The sequence below is a fragment of the Triturus cristatus genome, chromosome 4_1, assembly GCF_964204655.1.
Source record: "Triturus cristatus chromosome 4_1, aTriCri1.1, whole genome shotgun sequence".
Taxonomy (NCBI): Eukaryota; Metazoa; Chordata; class Amphibia; order Caudata; family Salamandridae; genus Triturus; species Triturus cristatus.
Window position 1 is genome coordinate 546,452,793 of NC_140585.1, and position 17,835 is coordinate 546,470,627.

Sequence of the window (17,835 nt, forward strand, 5' to 3'; positions counted from 1 at the left end):
ACAATATCAAATTTGAGCACAAAAGTAAAAATTCTTCCGGATTCATAATCCCTCTTGTCTCTGGCAAACTTAAATATTTTGCGCGCTTTGATAGTTTCTTCGTACTTCTGGAGGTGTAAGTCAATTTCTCCTCTACTTTTGGCATTTTGGCAATGATGTCTTGTTGTTCATATGTTGCCAATAATTAATTTAATGCGTCAATCTGTTTCAAAATGTCATCTCTGTCAATAGCAGCATATTTTATCAGTATGATAACCATATTCATTGAGGCTTCAAGGTTGTTAGTGGCCCATTCCTTAAGCATTCGAGGGTTTGGGTTTTCGAATGAGGGAGCAATTAGCACTCTCAACCCCCATGGTACTCTTCCTACCTCTTTATACTTCTCCAAGGAACGTTTCTCCCACCATTTAGTTAGTTCTGTACGGAGGAGTTTTTTCAATTTCTTTAAGTGGGTTTTAACATCATTGGTGGTTTTAGGATTTATATCATTAGTGTCACCGGGTGTCACATCGTTATCTGGAAGATTGTTGAAAAGAGTTTCCGCTATGGCCTCTCAGTTCGGTAGCGCGTCTGCCAATGACGACATTATTGGAATATAGTCTGAATACACTCAGGTTGCCGCCACTAGTCACGGGCGGGTATCCTGTAATCTAACAGCGCAATCCCTGTGCCCGCAAATGCCAAAGAGATAAACACACATCCCGGCTTACCCTCAAGGGATCCGGTAGGTTCGCTGGCGTCCTCCGACTCCCATAGACCTTCGTTTTCCCAGGAGAAAGCGCCAAGACCCGCGATACAGAAATCACTCGGCTGCGGGGGGCTGGCTCCAAGTTTATCCCTTCCGGGTTACTGAAGTATCGCATCCGCGATGTCGGCCGTGGAAGAGTCAGCTTCAGAGGTACGAGGAGGGTCCGTAAAGGCAAAGACCGACGTACTTTGCCGTTGATAAATGAAAAAACTAATTCCCATACATCCGACTTCTGCAGGAAGGAACACAGGTACAGACCACAGCACGCTGAGAATTGGTTTTAGTGCAGGTTTATTCCATATGGATCGGCATGACGCGTTTCGGCCGTGTTTTGCCACGACCTTGATCACATGACACGCTAGGAACCATTTTTTCAAAATATAGTGCAATCGAACTTCCCTCCTCCCTGTTCAGCCAATGGGAATGCGATAAAAATAAACAGCATACTACAAATATAATCAGGGGGAAGAAAAATAGAAGAAATACTTATTCACAAAGTGCAATGGTCATTCCAAACAAGAGTTGATTGGAAACATAAATAAATGACACCATAGTGGTTAAACTCAACATCATAATGCCCTGATTACATATTAATCGCAATTCCAGAAATGAGGAAAAAATTGTTAGAGAGGCAAGAGAATTACTCGTGTGCAAAAAGTGCGAATAAGTAGATTGATGAATCCCCCCGAAACTTTCAAGGTAGGAGCGGAGCGGAGCGCCCCACCTATTTTGAAAATTTCGCGAGGATTCGTCAATCGGCGCCAAAGTTATTCAAAATAGAATGTTGTGGATTTCCTATGGAAACACGGTCCTAACTATAACTATCTACTGGCGACCGCCTGTAGATAATATATATATATATATAAACACACATATATATATTTATATATACATATATGTGTGCGTGTGTGTATTTATATTTGTGTATATATGTGTGTGTGTGTATATATATCTATATATATGTATATCAAGATATCTTTCTCTGAAATGTCTGAGAAAGATACCCTCTCTTACACTGAGGAGTACATTGATAAACAGTTCAGTTTCTTTTGAACAATACCCTAAACCAGAAAAAGGAGAAACTGCACAAAAAAGTTTATACGTACACAATTATATTGCTCTCTTATTACCCAGTACCTCCATTCCAATATGATTTTTTTAGTACTCCTAGTAAAGAATGAACTAGCTACATTCAATGATGATCCTAAATACATTAAGAACTTGAGTTTCGTGGCGAACCATTGTTCCCCTCATTGTATGGTCTTGGGTGTAATAGATACAGCTTTGGAACACGTACAAAAATAGAAAAAGAAATAGCTGATCTCACCAAAGACATCCTTGGGGATCAGTCTCTCGTCAATGCCAAAGAAGAACCAACACCACTGAAAAAAATCCTTCTCTGATTTTATGATGAACCATCAAACGAAACAAGAGAAATTAGGCAGAAATATTAAAAACTGTGATAAGTCTGACACTTATCCATAATTATCGCAAGAGTATTATCAAGACAAAAAACAGCAGAATCAACAATTGAGGCTGACAGTATCCCAAGTAGTTTGCCACATTTTCTGACACTTCGGTTTCTGACTTTTGATAACTTGCGCCCCCCATCATTCACAGTGTTGTAATGAATGGTGTAATTTCAGATGTTGCAGTTATGGTATCAATGATGTCATAGAACATGTCATGAATTATGTAATATGTGAGGTAATTAGAACTGCATGGCAAAGGCGTGAGTTATGGTTACTGCAGGACACGAGTTTTAGTTACTTAAGATAACTATGACTGGTGAATTTCAGTGAGGTTGTTTGTTGAAAACGGCATCTTTTATCTGACATTTTTACCTAACTGTTACGCCCCTTTAACCTTTGTTTATTCAAGTGCATTTCTATGAATTTTTTAACATAAAGTAACATGTCAGTGACGATCGCCGTGTACTGCGTGGGGTTGGGCCAGGGCCTGTTCTCAACCATCTGTGAGCATCTTACCTCCGCAGTGCACACCATTTGGGCATGTGCAGCGAGCAATTGGGCCTACAACCGGGCCCTGCACCCAACCCCTCGCTGGCATCCAAACCCCCGCTGCGCATGGCCTTTGACCGTGCGCTGCTCGGGGTTGGGCACAGGCTAACTATGTGATGTTACAATATAGAGGGTGTAGGAGAGTAGGATCTGCCTCTTATGTTGCCCCCACTTTTTTCTGATGTTTACACTAGTTTCTGGCTATAGTCTGGCTGGGACCCTGCTAATCAGGGCCCCAGCCTCTCTGTTCTCTCATGACGACATGGAGTGCATATTAGATGCACTAGTGATTGGATACTGTGGTGCCTTATGAGTCCCAAGTATATGGTACCATAGGTACCAAGGGCATAGGTACTTCACAGGCCTACCAGGGGCTGAAACATGTGTTATGCCACCCCTGGGAAGCAGACTAAATTTGACACCACAGGCCTGCTACTGCAGCCTGTGTGAGGTGGTGCTGGCACTCCTCACTGAGATATAGGTTCCCTATATCTCTCAAGCACACACATTTAAACCTATCAGTCACCCTTAAAGCAGGCCCTATCAATCCTGAGGGCAGGGTGCTTGGTTTCTATGTGAGAGGGTGCCTCTGCCTGAGCAGGGCCCCTCTGCAGATCTCCGAGTCCATTCTCTGGGGCTGTTTGTGAATGCGGTCATACTCTTAAGTGCATTATAACCTCGCGGTAAATGCTAACTTTGGAATGGCTGCATCGACACATGTCGTGTTTGGTGTCAAATGCTTTGGAATCATACCCCCACACCAGTAACTGGTGTGGGAGTATGATCCCACCCTTCTAGAGGGATAGACATGTACCCACTGTGGAAACGCAGTAGAATCCTGAAGAGCCCTGGCATCACAAAATGGGTGCCACCAGTCACAGACACTGGGCTGCCCTCCTGCTGATGACCGAAACTCGCAGTGGAGGAGGCCCAACAATAGGTATCCTATCAAAGGGAGGTGTGAACCCCTCCCAGACAGGGTTTAGTGTACTGGGGCTGGGTGGGTGCACTCTTAGAGGGCTTTGAAGTCCTGCACTGGGGGAGCAGTAGGCTCCTCTGTGCATACACCAGTTCAAACCGGCTCAGGGGCTACCTGCCCCTGCTCTGGCACGAAACTGGACAAAGGGAAGTGGGTGTAGCCACCCACTCCCCTGACCCTCCCATAGGTGGGGTCATAGAGTTAGTCCCTCCCTTCCTTCTAGTATAAGTTAGGGAACCCTTGCCATTGCAAACTAGATATCCCTGAACAACACTCTGAAGAAGAATCCTGGACCTTTGATGTTCCACTACCTCTGTAAGACTGAAGAATCTTCCTTGGAGTCAAGGAGTGACTCCCCTGCTTGGCAGGCACCAAAAACTGCAACAACGGTCGCAAACTCCAGCGCTCCCGCAGGAGCCCGAAGTCCCTGCAGCCCAGGAAGAGGATTTCCTGACTTCTCTAAGGCCATCGTGAGTCCCCAGTGACGCTGAGGCAAGTGGACCCCACGAGTGTTGAGGAACCGCAATCCCTGGGTACCGTGCACTATTGTCAAGTGCAACCCTTTCACGACATTCTATGAACCTGTGCTTTAGGCCACGTGTTGTCCAAGCCTCTAGCAGAGATCCCTCCAAAGATCAGAGGCCTACCCTGTCCCAAGTGACCGTGGGCCCCTGTTGAGTGGATCCTCTCGAGGCGTCTTAGCGATCCCTTCCCGGCTGGCTTGTGGGTCCATTGAAGACTTTTCTACAATTCCAAAGGGCTCCCCTGGTTGCTCCAGGCCTGCCCTGACTTACCTTCGCTGGATGAGTCCCCCAGACCTTGCTGGTCTGCACCGCTGACTTTTTATCCTTTCCATGAGACTTGCTGTTGCCAAGGCTTGTTGGCTCCAATCTGGTCGCTGACACCGCAGCAAGCTGCAGACTTCGAGTGACACGCCAAATCCAGCTCCTGGACCTCGTGGCTGAAGAGTCAAGACACCTGTGAACTACCTGAAAACACCCGACGACTGTGGGCATTCATCTTCCATTGAAGTCAACAGGGATTCGCGGCTGGGTTAACACACTGCATGCGTCCCCCATGGGTCCTTTACTTACCTGCCTTGGGTGGTTTCGTGAGGCCCAAACACTTCTAAAGGCCCTAGGCCTTGTCCCTTTGCAAGTCGTTATCTCTAAGTCTCTTTTTTAGTATATGGTCTGGTACGCCCCTAGGGCCCCAGCCATATTTGTGCTTAATTTATTGTGAAACGTTGATTTGTGAATATGTTCCTGACTTCTAATCTCATAAAGAGATTAGTAGAGAGTTGTTTAGTAATAAATACATATATATTTGATATATATACCTGTGTGGTGTCCTTTCATTTGGTGATTTAAGAGATGATGTGGTAATACAAGCTGCTTTACATTCCTTCCAAGACTTAGTCTGAAGGCTGCTCTCCACAGCTACCTCTAGGATAGCTTTCTTTAAAGGTTGTCTTAAACCTACTACCATAAGAGTCGAATTTTACTGGTGCAAGGTGTCCACTTTAATTAGTGGACAGCATATACCAGGCCAACTTCTCACATTGGTGGGCAGCGTGGGGGATTCCAGCTTGCTATTGTTTTACCAGAAAATCTCTATTTGAATTACTAACTGAAAACCACAATAGGTACTCAAGGTACATATAAAGTCAAGCTTAGTATCAATAAGTTCTTCTGAACTTAGAGCTGTGTGTCAAGGGATAGCACACCCTTTCTACAGCTCAAGCTAGGATAAGTAGGTCACAAACTAGTGTCGGTAGTACAACACTGCACAACACTAGAATGTCCTTAAGGGTTGGAACCAGTTTGTCCACCCAGCCTCAGTATAAGGACATGAATTTCTCTGACTTGAAAGCCATGTGTGCTGCAGACGCACCTGAAGCTAGGACAGAGTCCCTCCACACTACACCTGATAGATCTGCTGACAGCAGATGATCTTAGATTACCTCTAGGAGCTAATGGGTCTGAATCAGTGAGTGGGTCAATTATAGTGTCTGGGTCAGATGATGAACATCAGGATGACCAAGACTCTGTGGTTGAAGGGCCAGATCCCCAAGGGTCTGAAAAAGACAGAGGAATTCTCCCTAAGAGAACTGACAGAATGGAGGAAAGGCCTAGGTCCCTTTCTAGGGAGTCTGACCACTCCTATCACTCTGGCAGATAATCTGTCCACTAGAGGAGCTCCTACTTCCCTAGAAGGGAGACCTCCTCTTACAGAATGTACAAACTGCTGCAGTATGAGGAAGAAAGATTTGCCCTCAAAACCAAGCAGTTGGCATTAGATAGAGAAGCCTTTGAGCTCCAGAGAGCTTCTAGAAGAGAGGGGTTAGAACCCCCTGGTGGCAGCAGCAGTGTCCCTAGAGGCAGAGAATATATTCCAGACCATAGGAACCTGAGCAAGGTTGTTCCTCCCTACCACAAGTGGATAACTGCTATGGAAAGGGCCTGTAGAGTACAACAGGTCAACCAAAAGCAGTGGGCAGCAATCTTATGGCTCTCCTTTTCAGATAAAGGTAGAGACCAGCTCCTCACTGTTAGAGAAGAGGATGCTGTTGACTATGAAGTCCTGAAGAGTGCACTGATAGATGGGTTTGGCTTAACCACTGAGCAGTACAGGTTGAAGTTCAGAGATACCCAAAAGGCACAGACTCAGGACTGGACTGACTTTGTAGATTGTGCAACCAAGGCTCTGGAGGGTTGGCTGGTTGGCAGTAGGGTTACTGATTTCAAGGGATTGTATAACCCAATGATGAGAGAACAGATCCTTAATAATTGCCAGAACCAGTTGTTGCTTCAATACCTGGTGGACTCAGATCTGACATCTCCCCAAGAATTGGGAAAGAAGGCATACAAATGGGTCAAAACCAGGGTGAGGCAGAAAACCCAGAACCACGGGGGTCACACAAAGAAGCAGGATTCTAAGGGCTCTGAGAAAGGTGGGGATAAGTCAAAAGACCAGAAGTCTTCACAAGGACCCCAAAAGTCTGCATCGGGTGGGGAGTCATAATTCAACAAGGGAAAAGGCCAGAAGAAGCCCTGGTGCAAATTCTGTAAACAGAAAGGGCACTAGACTTCTGATTGTAACAAGTCCAAAGACCAAACCACCACCCTCCTGCCCCTAAGGCAACTGTTCCCCGTAGTCCAGCTACTGGTGGAGGTGGTACACAGAATAAGGGTGTAGTAGGGTTGACCCTGGGTTCTGAAGTGGACTCTGGCCTAGTCAGAGTACCCACTCAGGCATTGCTGATTTGTGATGGAGACATTGATATGTCCTTCCTGGTGAGCCCCAGTAACCTGGGCAAATACAAACAGCAGTCTGTAATAAATGGCAAACAGGCTTTGGCATTTAGGGACACAGGTGCTAGTGTCGCCATGGTGGCAGAGGATCTTGTGGACCCTGGACAGATCATCCTGGGCGAAATGTACCAGGTGACCAATGCAAACAATGTCAGGACCAACCATAGTCTGGCAGCTGTGAATTTTTCCTGGGGAGGGGTAACTGGCCTCAACAAGGTTGTAGTCAGTGCAGACTTTCCTGTAGAATGTCTATTGGGCAATGATCTTGAGACTTCAGCCTGGTCTGAAGTAGAGTTATGGACTCATGCTGAGATGTTGGTTATCCCTGCAGAGGTATTTGCTGTGACCAGGTCACAAGCCAAAATGCATAACACTGAACCAGCTCTGGATCCTGGAACCATGGACCAGATGCTTCCCAAGAAGAGGAGCAGTAGGGTTAAGGCAGTGCCTTCCCCTCTGTCTCAGATCCAATATTCACCTCTTGAGGGAGGAGAAGCAGATCCTGAAGAAGGAACTGCCCCAGAGGGACTTGAGCCTGATCAGGTTGAGTTCTTGGGGGCAGGGGGCCCTTCTAGGGAAGATCTGAGTAAGGAGCAACAGTGCTGCCCCTCTCTTGAACCCCCCTCAGACAGCAGGCTGCTGCTGAGGCTGCTGGGAGTGCTAGTGGGTCCCATAAAGTTTATTGGGATGAGGGACTCCTATATTCTGAGGGTAGAGATCCAGCCCCTGAGCCACCAGAAGGTAGGTAATACCTCAGATGTTTAGGGGGTTCCTCTTGACCCTAGCACATGATATCCCTTTGGCAGGTCACTTGGGCCAAAACAAGACCTGAGACAGGCTTGTTCCACATTTTCATTGGCCACATATGTCAGAAGACACAAAGGAGTTTTGTCGCTCCTGTGTCACCTGTCAAGCCGGTGTAAGGCAGGTGGCACAACAAAGGCCCCCCTGATACCACTACCTGTGGTGGGGGTACCCTTTGAAAGGGTAGGGATTGACATTGTTGGTCCCCTTCACCCTCCAACTGCATCTTGGCACAGATTTATCCTGGTGGTAGTGGATCATGCCACCAGGTACCCAGAGGCATATCCCCTGAGGACCACCACTGCCCCTGTGGTGGCAAGAGTCCTCATTGGAGTTTTCTCCAGAGTGGGTTTCCCAAAGGAGGTCATATCTGACAGAGGTACCAACTTCATGTCAGGGTATCTAAAAGCAATGTGGAAGGAGTGTGGTGTAACTTATAAATTCACTACTCCCTATCACCCACAATGCAATGGGTTAGTTGAACGTTTCAACAAAACCCTAAAGGGAATGATTAAAGGCCTCCCATAAAAGCTTAGGCGAAAATGGGACCTTTTACTTCCCTTCCTTCTGTTTGCATACAGAGAGGTTCCACAGAAGGGGGTTGGTTACAGCCCATTTGAACTTCTGTTTGGGCATCCTGTAAGAGCTCCATTATGTTTGGTGAAGGAGGGCTGGGAGTTACCTCTCAAACCTCCCAAACAAGATGTGATGGACTATGTACTTGGTCTCCGCTCCAGGATGGCCGAATACATGAAGAAGGCAACTAAAAACCTGGAGGCCAGCCAAAAACTACAAAAAACTTGGCAGGACCAAAAGGCTGTGCTGACTGTGTACCAGCCAGGACAGAAAGTGTGGGTGTTGAAGCCTCTGGCCCCAGCAGCCCTCCAAGACAAATGGAGTGGTCCCCATACAATTGTTGAGCAAAAGGGAGAAGTCACCTACCTGGTGAATCTTGGAACTCCCAGCAGCCCCCTTAGGGTGCTCCATGTCAACAGATTGAAACCATATGTTGACAGGGCTGACATGGGCTTGTTCATGGCAACTGATGAGGAACGGGAAGAGGAGATTGACCCTCTCCCTGACCTGCTCTCACAGAACCCTGATGATGGGTCAGTAGATGGTGTTGCTTTGGCAAGCAGCCTCACTGACCATCAGCAAACTGAGTGCAGACAAGTTCTATAACAGTTTAGACATATGTTTAGCCTGACCCTTAGTTAGCCTTCCTGGTGCACCCATGAGGTGGACACTGGAGACAGTCTGCCTGTCAAGAGTAAAATCTACAGGCAACCTGACCATGTCAGGGACTGTATCAGGACTGAAGTCCAGAAAATGTTGGAGTTAGGTGTAATTGAGCCTTCAGATAGCCCATGGGCTAGTCCAGTAGTCCTAGTACCCAAACCTCATACCCAGGGTGGTAAGAAAGAAATGAGGTTTTGTGTAGACTACAGAGGCCTCAATGCAGTCACCAGGACTGATGCCTACCCAATTCCTAGGGCAGATGAGCTGATTGATACTTTGGCCTCAGCCAAGTATCTTAGTACATTTGACCTAACAGCTTGGTCCTGGCAAATCGGGTTAGCTGAGGATGCCAAAACAGCATTTTCAGCCCCTGGTGGGCACTACCTCTTTGTGGTGATACCCTTTGGATTGAAGAATGCACCTGCCACTTTTCAGAGGTTGGTGAACAAAGTTCTGACAGGAATGGAAACTTATTGCTCAGCTTATCTAGATGATATTGCTGTCTTTAGTTCCTCCTGGCAGGATCACCTGAGAAATGTTTTGGAGGCTTTGCAAAACGCAGGCCTCACTATCAAGGCCACTAAGTGCCAGATAGGGCAGAGTCAGGTTGTGAACCTGGGCCACCTTGTAGGTGGGGGCCAGGTTCAGCCTTTACAGAGCAAAATCCAAACCATAATTGAATGGGTTGCTCCAACCACCCAGACACAGGTGAGAGCCTTTTTAGGCCTGACTGGGTACCGTAGGAGGTTTGTGAAGGGCTATGGATCCATAGTGACACCCTTGAATGATTTAACCTCAAAGAAAATGCCAACATAGGTTCAGTGGACAGCTAGCTGTCAAAAGGCATTTGAAGACCTAAAGCAGGCCATGTGCACTGCTCCCATCTTACAGAGACCCAACTACACCAAAAGATTCATTGTCCAAACAGATGCTTCTGAGCTGGGTGTGGGAGCTGTACTGTCTCAACTGAATGATGAAGGTCAAGACCAGCCAGTAGCTTTTATTAGCAGAAGGCTGACCCCTAGAGAGAAACGGTGGTCAGCTATAGAAAGGGAGGCCTTTGCTGTGGTGTGGGCCCTGAAGAAGCTGAGGCCATACTTGTTTGGCACTCACTTCATAGTTCAGACTGATCACAAGCCCCTCCTATGGATTAAACGGATGAAAGGTGAAAACCCAAAACTTTTGAGGTGGTCCATTTCCCTACAGGGGATGGACTATACAGTGGAACATAGACCTGGGACCCAACATGCCAATGCAGATGGACTCTCAAGGTATTTCCACTTAGAACACGAAGACTCAACTGGTCAAGGTTAGTTTAGTGTCCCTGCGTTTGGGGAGGGGTTGTGTAGGAGAGTAGGATCTGCCTCTTATGTTGTCCCCCACTTTTTTTCTGATGTTTACACTAGTTTCTGGCTAGGGTCTGGCTGGGACCCTGCTAATCAGGGCCCCAGCCTCTCTGTTTTCTCTAAATGACATGGAGTGCATATTAGCTGCACTAGTGATTGGATACTGTTGTGCCATATGAGTCTCAAGTATATGGTACCTTAGGTACCAAGGGCATAGGTACTTCACAGGCCTACCAGGGGCTGAAGCATGTGTTATGCCACCCCTGGGAAGCAGACTAAATCTGACACCACAGGCCTGCTACTGCAGCCTGAGTGAGGTGGTGCTGGCACTCCTCACCGAGATATAGGTTCCCTATATCTCTCAAGCACACACATTTAAACCTATCAGTTACCCCTAAAGCAGGCTCTATCAATCCTGAGCGGTACAAAAGGGGGTGGTGATGGACGGAGCATCAGAACCAATCAAACACTCACACCCAGTCAACACATCTGGGTTTAATCCATCACCATTCTTTAGCCCACTGCACTGTTCCCATGAGGCCCAGGGTCAGACTGATTTGCATATGGCCATGTCTGAACAGGGGTGGCAGAGTGGGCTAAAGAACGGTGATGGATTAAACCCAGATCTGTTGACTGGGTGTGAGTGTTTGATTGGTTCTGATGCTCTGTCCATCACCACCCCCTTTTGTACCCCTATCAATCCTGAAGGCAGCGTGCTTGGTTACTATGTGAGAGGGTGCCTCTGCCTGTGCAGGGCCCTTCTGTGCATACACCAGTTCAAACCGGCTCAGGGGCTACCTGCCCCTGCTCTGGCACGAAACTGGACAAAGGGAAGTGTGTGTAGCCACCCACTCCCCTGACCCTCCCATAGGTGGGGTCATAGAGTTAGTCCCTCCCTTCCTTCTAGTATAAGTTAGGGAACCCTTGCCATTGCAAACTAGATATCCCTGAACGACACTCTGAAGAAGAATCCTGGACCTTCGATGTTCCACTACCTCTGGAAGACTGAAGAATCTTCCTTGGAGTCAAGGAGCGACTCCCCTGCTTGGCAGGCACCAAAAACTGCAACAACGGTCACAAACTCCAGCGCTCCCGCAGGAGCCCGAAGTCCCTGCAGCCCAGGAAGAGGATTTCCTGACTTCTCTAAGGCCATCCTGAGTCCCCAGTGACGCTGAGGCAAGTGGATCCCACGAGTGTTGAGGAACCGCAATCCCTGGGTACCGTGCACTATTGTCGAGTGCAACCCTTTCACGACGTTCTATGAACCTGTGCTTTGGGCTATGTGTGGTCCATGCCTCTAACAAAGATCCCTCCAAAGATCAGAGGCCTACCCCGTCCCGAGTGACCGTGGGCCCCTGTTGAGTGGATCTTCCCGAGGCGTCTTCGCGATCCCTTGCCGGCTGGCTTGTGGGTCCCTTGAAGACTTTTCTACAATTTCAAATGGCTCCCCTGGTTGCTCCAGGCCTGCCCTGACTTACCCTCGCTGGATGGGTCCCCCAGACCTTGCTGGTCTGCACCGCTGACTTTTTATCCTTTCCACAAGACTTGCTGTTGTCAAGGCTTGTTGGCTCCAATCTGGTCGCCGACACCGCAGCAAGCTGCAGACTTCATGGGACACGCGGAATCCAGCTCCTGGTCATTGTTGACGCCTCCTGAACGTCGTAGCTGAAGGGTCAAGACACCTGTGAACTACCTGAAAACACCCGACAACTGTGGGCATTCATCTTCCTTGCCCCGGGTCACTGCCAAGGGACTTTGAACATTGTCCCCTCTGCTTTCAGGTCTTCCGTCTTCTGAATCCAGGCTTGGATTCCACCGGAAACTTCTTCTTTCTTCACAATCAGCAAGTCTTCATTAGCTCCCATTGAAAACGACGCCGCAACCCGACACCAAAAGACACCTATGCACCCGGCTTCCCTGGGTGAGGTAACTCCAGCACTACGGTGCTCCGGTGGGTGTTGGCTCTAGAACTATTTACCCTGTAAGTGACTTGCTTGTAGTCTCCTTCGAAGTGCCCTAAAACTCTTAATTTTCAATCGCGACTTACACCATTGAAGTCAACGGGGATTCGCGGCTGGGTTAACAAACTGCATGCGTCCACCATGGGTCCTTTACTTACCTGCCTTGGGTGGTTTTGTGAGGCCCCAACCCTTCTAAAGGCCCTAGGCCTTGTCCCTTTGTAAGTCGTTACCTCTAAGTCTCTTTTTTAGTATATGGTTTGGTACGCCCCTAGGGCCCCAGCCATATTTGTGCTTAATTTATTGTGAAACGTTAATTTGTGCATATGTTCCTGACTTCTAATCTCATAAAGAGATTAGTAGAGAGTTGTTTAGTAATAAATACATATATATTTGATATATATACCTGTGTGGTGTCCTTTCATTTGGTGATTCAAGAGATTATGTGGTAAAACAAGCTGCTTTACATTCCTTCCAAGACTTAGCCTGAAGGCTGCTCTCCACGCCTACCACTAGGATAGCTTTCTTTAAAGGTTGTCTTAAACCTACTACCATAAGAGTCGAATTGTACTGGTGCAAGGTGTCCACTTTAATTAATGAACAGCATATACCAGGCCAACTTCTCACAGAGGGCGTTATTTTGAGTAAGACAGACTTACTGACATTGTCAATGGGTTACAACACCAAAATATAAAAAGTGGCAATACTGGTTTGGCAAGGAGTGAGTATATCAACTTATATAAATTAGATCTATCATCTTTGTCAAAGATCACCCAAAAATATAATCAAATGTATATTTGATTATCTCACACAATGCAATATTTAATAAATGTGATTGTGAGAAATGTTTAATAAAGGTTTAATTAAAAAATCATGAACATGTTTAACATTTTTCAACTTACAAAATGCAGTCATAAAAACAACCATAAGAAGGCCCAACCGAAAAACATAAAGCTCCAGCTAGGAGTGATTAGGAAAAACATGGTAAGCTCTCCTAGGGTCATGAATTTAATGACTCAGAAGGCTAACTGTTTAAAGTTGCTGGGGGCTGCTGCACCTCCTGCAGCCCTGCAAAATTAAAGGAAAATGCTTTGTGGTTCCCATGCCCCTTCTAAGGTCACCACAAGGATAGAAAATGTAAATGAAAAGCCTTTGCAGGGCATTGTGGGGCGCTCCATGCCGGAGCAGGGAATAATACATGAGCTGCTCCTGCCAGCCGTTTATTATTCATTTATTCTCTTTTTTTAATGATTTCTTTGGGTGTCCTGGTGCCCACCTGGGACACTCACATCTTTCATTTTTGTGTGGGGCCACAGGAAAAACCCTGGGGCTCCCGCAGTCCCACCAGCTTCCTGCAAGTGGGTCCTTGCGCCATGCAGGAGCTTACATGTTTTTTGTTTTTTAATTAAACAGCTGGGGTACCCTAGTGCCTTCCTGGGGCACCCCAAAGCACTTTCCATTATGGTACAGGAGGGGGAGCCTCAGTGTACCTGTCAGCTCAATTCACGAGAGCCAGCCACTTTTTACCTTTTCGATGTGTGCTCTGGTGCCCACCCGGGACACCTACATCGGCACCTTCTGGCTCCCCTACTATTGTTTATGGCAGACAGCACCATTCCTTTACTCTTGCCTGGGTGGAAGCAGAACTTTTCACTGGACATGCCCAGCGGTAAAAAAAGATAGTGCAGGTATGCCCGGGCAGAGAACTACAGTCTCCTGGGGGGTGGACACTGCAACTTATCGTGCCGTGGTTGATAGGGTTACTGGGACCAATCATTAGCCACATGTCCCCTCCTTTCAATATTTATGTTTGTCCCCAGGACAAACATGGTCCCAGGGGCGTCTTTGAGGTTGATCCCCTCCCCATTCTAAAAATGTCAGCCCTGGGGATGGGGTCCCTGGGGCTTCTTTAAAGCTCGGGAAGTGGGACCACTCATCCCGCCTCTCGAATAGAAAGTTACAGGCTCCTTGAGAACTGGGTCCCTGGGGCGTCATGAAGGCTTGAGGAGGGGGGCTGCACATCCCTCTCTCCCTAAAATGTAATGATGCTATTCCCCTGGACCTGGGCCCACCTCATGGGGGGCCTAGAAAAAAAGGCAGGAAACCAAATTGTTTTTGTAATCAGCACCAGAGATTCGCTAGCCAATTTAAAAAATAAATGATGTTTTTGGCACTTCGAAAGGTCTCTCTGTGAATGCCCCACTAAGCCTGGGGGCGGGGGCAGGATATCCATATTATGGCCCTTATATATATTTGTTTAAACATTTTTGTAGACCAGGGGACTGAGTCCCTGAGTCCTAAAATTGGCTGCTGCCATATCTTTGTTGATGTGGTGGCAGTCAATCAGATCTTATTTCACTGTCTGTTGGCTGCGCGGATTCTCAGCAGAGTAAAATATGGAATTATTTAAACCTTACATTTTCAGAAACTACTGAACAGATTTACACCACATCACAAAAAATACAATAGCTTTCTGACAAATTTGATGTAATTACGCTTAGCAGTTTTTACGTTATCTCTGTTCAATTTTCTTATGGGAAAAAATGAATGGGAAGACATATTTTGGGACACCCCCTTTTTCCAGGCCCCTATTTAATGGACCACCCCAAAACCTTTCAGGCAGGAGCTGATGAGGATGAGACTTTTTGGGGAAAGTTTTTTTAATATTCATCAAACAGCATCAAAGTTTTCTTAATTTAAAAAAAAACTGGGTTTAAGGGTTCCTCCTGTTGTTTGTATCACATGATACCATGTCATGAGTGTTGTAATATATGAGGTCATTAGCAGTGCATGATGAGGGCGTGAGTTACAGTAACTTCATTTAACTATAACTAGTAAATTTCAATATTTTTTTAGTTTAAAGTGTTATGTTTTAAGAGACAGTTTCACTTAATTGTAACGTCACTTTAACCTTTGTTTTTTCATTGAATTTCTGAGGTTTTTTTTAATTGTAAAGTAATGATATGTCATTTTAAGTAAAGCAGAGCTGGCTTTGTCAAAGAGTCAGGTCATCAAAATAAAAAAAGCTGCCCTATTGACTTTAGCAAGGGATCAGTACATCAACTTGTATGAAGCAAACCTATTGGCTTTGTCAAAAAGTTGTCACAATAATTTATCAATAGTCATATTCCAAACTAATCCTCATATATACTCACACTGGCAATGCATAATAATTATTTTAGCACAAATATTTAAAAGAAAGCATTTTTTTCTGAATCTTCAGGTCACAAAAGCAGCCATAGAGCCAACAACACAAGGCCCCCTCAGTTCAGATGAAAGGCAAACAGCTCGGAGTGCTATAGAATAAATGGTAAGCCATCCTAGGGTCATACATTTAATTACTGAGGAGACTTACAGTTGAAAACTAAAATCCTAGGGGGGGCTGCTGTGCTCCTTGTAGACCCCAACAACACCTTTGTGACCTATTGGTGGTGCCCCAGGCCAGTTTGGACATCCCAAACAGAGGAACATATGTAAATAAGCCCTTGAAAGGCATTATGGGGCACTGCTGGCCGGGAGAAGTAAATAATAAACGCGCAGCTCCCGACACTCATTCATCATTATTTTTTTATTTTTCTAAAATATTTTTTAGGTGTCCTAGTCCCACCCGGTACTCCCACAGTTTATGTAAAGTTGGTGTCCACAGGGGCAGTTCAAAGGCCCCAACTGCACCTGCGGTACCCTAGTCAGCACCGTCCAGGGTTCACACAACTTTTTTAAATGTTGGGGTTCCCAGGGGGAGCCCCAAAGACTCTGTGACTCTGTGGCTCCTGCTGGCTCCCCAACCAGCACCCATAATAGGCGGTGGCCTGAGCCGCCTCTCTTCCTTTGTTCTTGCCTGGTGGCAGTAGCTTTTGTTTCTGCTCCCACGGGCGAGAGGAAAGCTACGACCCCTGCCCATGAGAGTGGGGGGACTTCAGCCCCAGGATATGGGGTCCAGGAGGCCTTCAGACTGCTTGGATAGGTTGGGAGGTGCAATCACCTCTCTCCATACAATATACATCACCGTTTAGTTAAAAAAAAGTGGGAGTACATCCACGGATTCTCTATACCATTAAAAAAATACTTTTGAGCTATTGGTCAGGGTGTCCATCACTACCCTCCTCTATATTGTTTTACTTATTTTGTCAGGACACAGGGATCGAGTCCCCCGAGTCCTAAAATGACTGCGGCAACATCTTTTTTGATTTTGAGGGAGTCAATCAGGAGGCAGCCAATTTAAGGCTACCTCACGCTGCTATCAGCCAGGTGTCACAGCTGTGGTGTGGGTTTTTTAATCTAAGGTTTTACGTTTTTGCCTGATATTTCTAAGCGGGGTATTTTAAAAAGGACAAATAGGTGAATTTGCTAATTTCTTGTATGAAGTAAAAAACTGTGTTTTGCACTTTAATCTGACCATGTTGTTGTACATCTAGAGTTGCCATTTTTAGTAGGCGCTCTAGCTGTTTTAGGGGGAGTTCTCCTTAAATAAAGGCTATAGCGCGTACATGCCGGTCAAAGGCAAGCCTCTCTGCACCTGTCCGCACCCAGCTGGGACCATAGGCCAGCCACAATACTCCTCTTAAACAAAATAAGGTAAAGTATAATTCTAATTAACTGCGAGCATTATGTAAAATACCCAATTACATTCAGTTGATCTCTGTTATTCAGAATTGTTCTGTAAAACCTGCCTATTAGGAAGTCAACTCAACCAAAGTTGAGCCTACCCTAACAAAGAATAGGCCGAATGGCGTTTGTTCCGGATCAATTACCGCTCTCTGGCAGGCAACAGTTTGGAGATTTTCTCGCTCATCCAGGATAATCAGCTAGACGTGCTATTTTTGGCTGAGATTTGCTTCACTAGGGTTTTTCCGCACCTGATGTAGCTCAGGTCTTACCCTCAGGCTACGTCACTGGCAGACTGGATCGGAAAGCTAATGGAGGGGGTAGGGTTGCTATTATCTACAGAGATTCATTCAAAGGTACTTTAACTCCTTATGCGTTACAACAAACAATTGATGGACGGAATGCTGACAATGCAGACATTCTCCCCCAGTCAAGAGATCTGGGTTAAATCCATCGTTCTTTTGCCCACTACACCACCCCAGTTTAGACATGGCCATATGCAAATCAGTCTTGACCCTGTGCCTCATGGGAACAGTCCAGCCCGAACTGCCAAGCCATGTCTTCCCTGGACCGGAATCAAGCATCCTAGGACCGGTTTCTGGCTATCAGCCGTCATCAGCCAGGATAGCTTGACTCCAGTGGCGTAGTGAGCACGGGTCCCACGTCTGGGAATACCCATCCCACTTAGGGCAAAAAGCGTTACAACAAACAATTGATGGACGGAATGCTGACAATGCAGACATTCTCCCCCAGTCAAGAGATCTGGGTTAAATCCATCGTTCTTTTGCCCACTACACCACCCCAGTTTAGACATGGCCATA

The 17,835-nt window shown here is 46.5% G+C and overlaps 1 pseudogene; it reads left to right on the forward strand.

The window, feature by feature from the left end:
• Positions 1-868: 868 nt before the first annotated feature.
• The window catches only part of LOC146855207 (KIF-binding protein pseudogene), a 39,473-nt pseudogene continuing 22,506 nt past the window's right edge, over positions 869-17,835 (forward strand).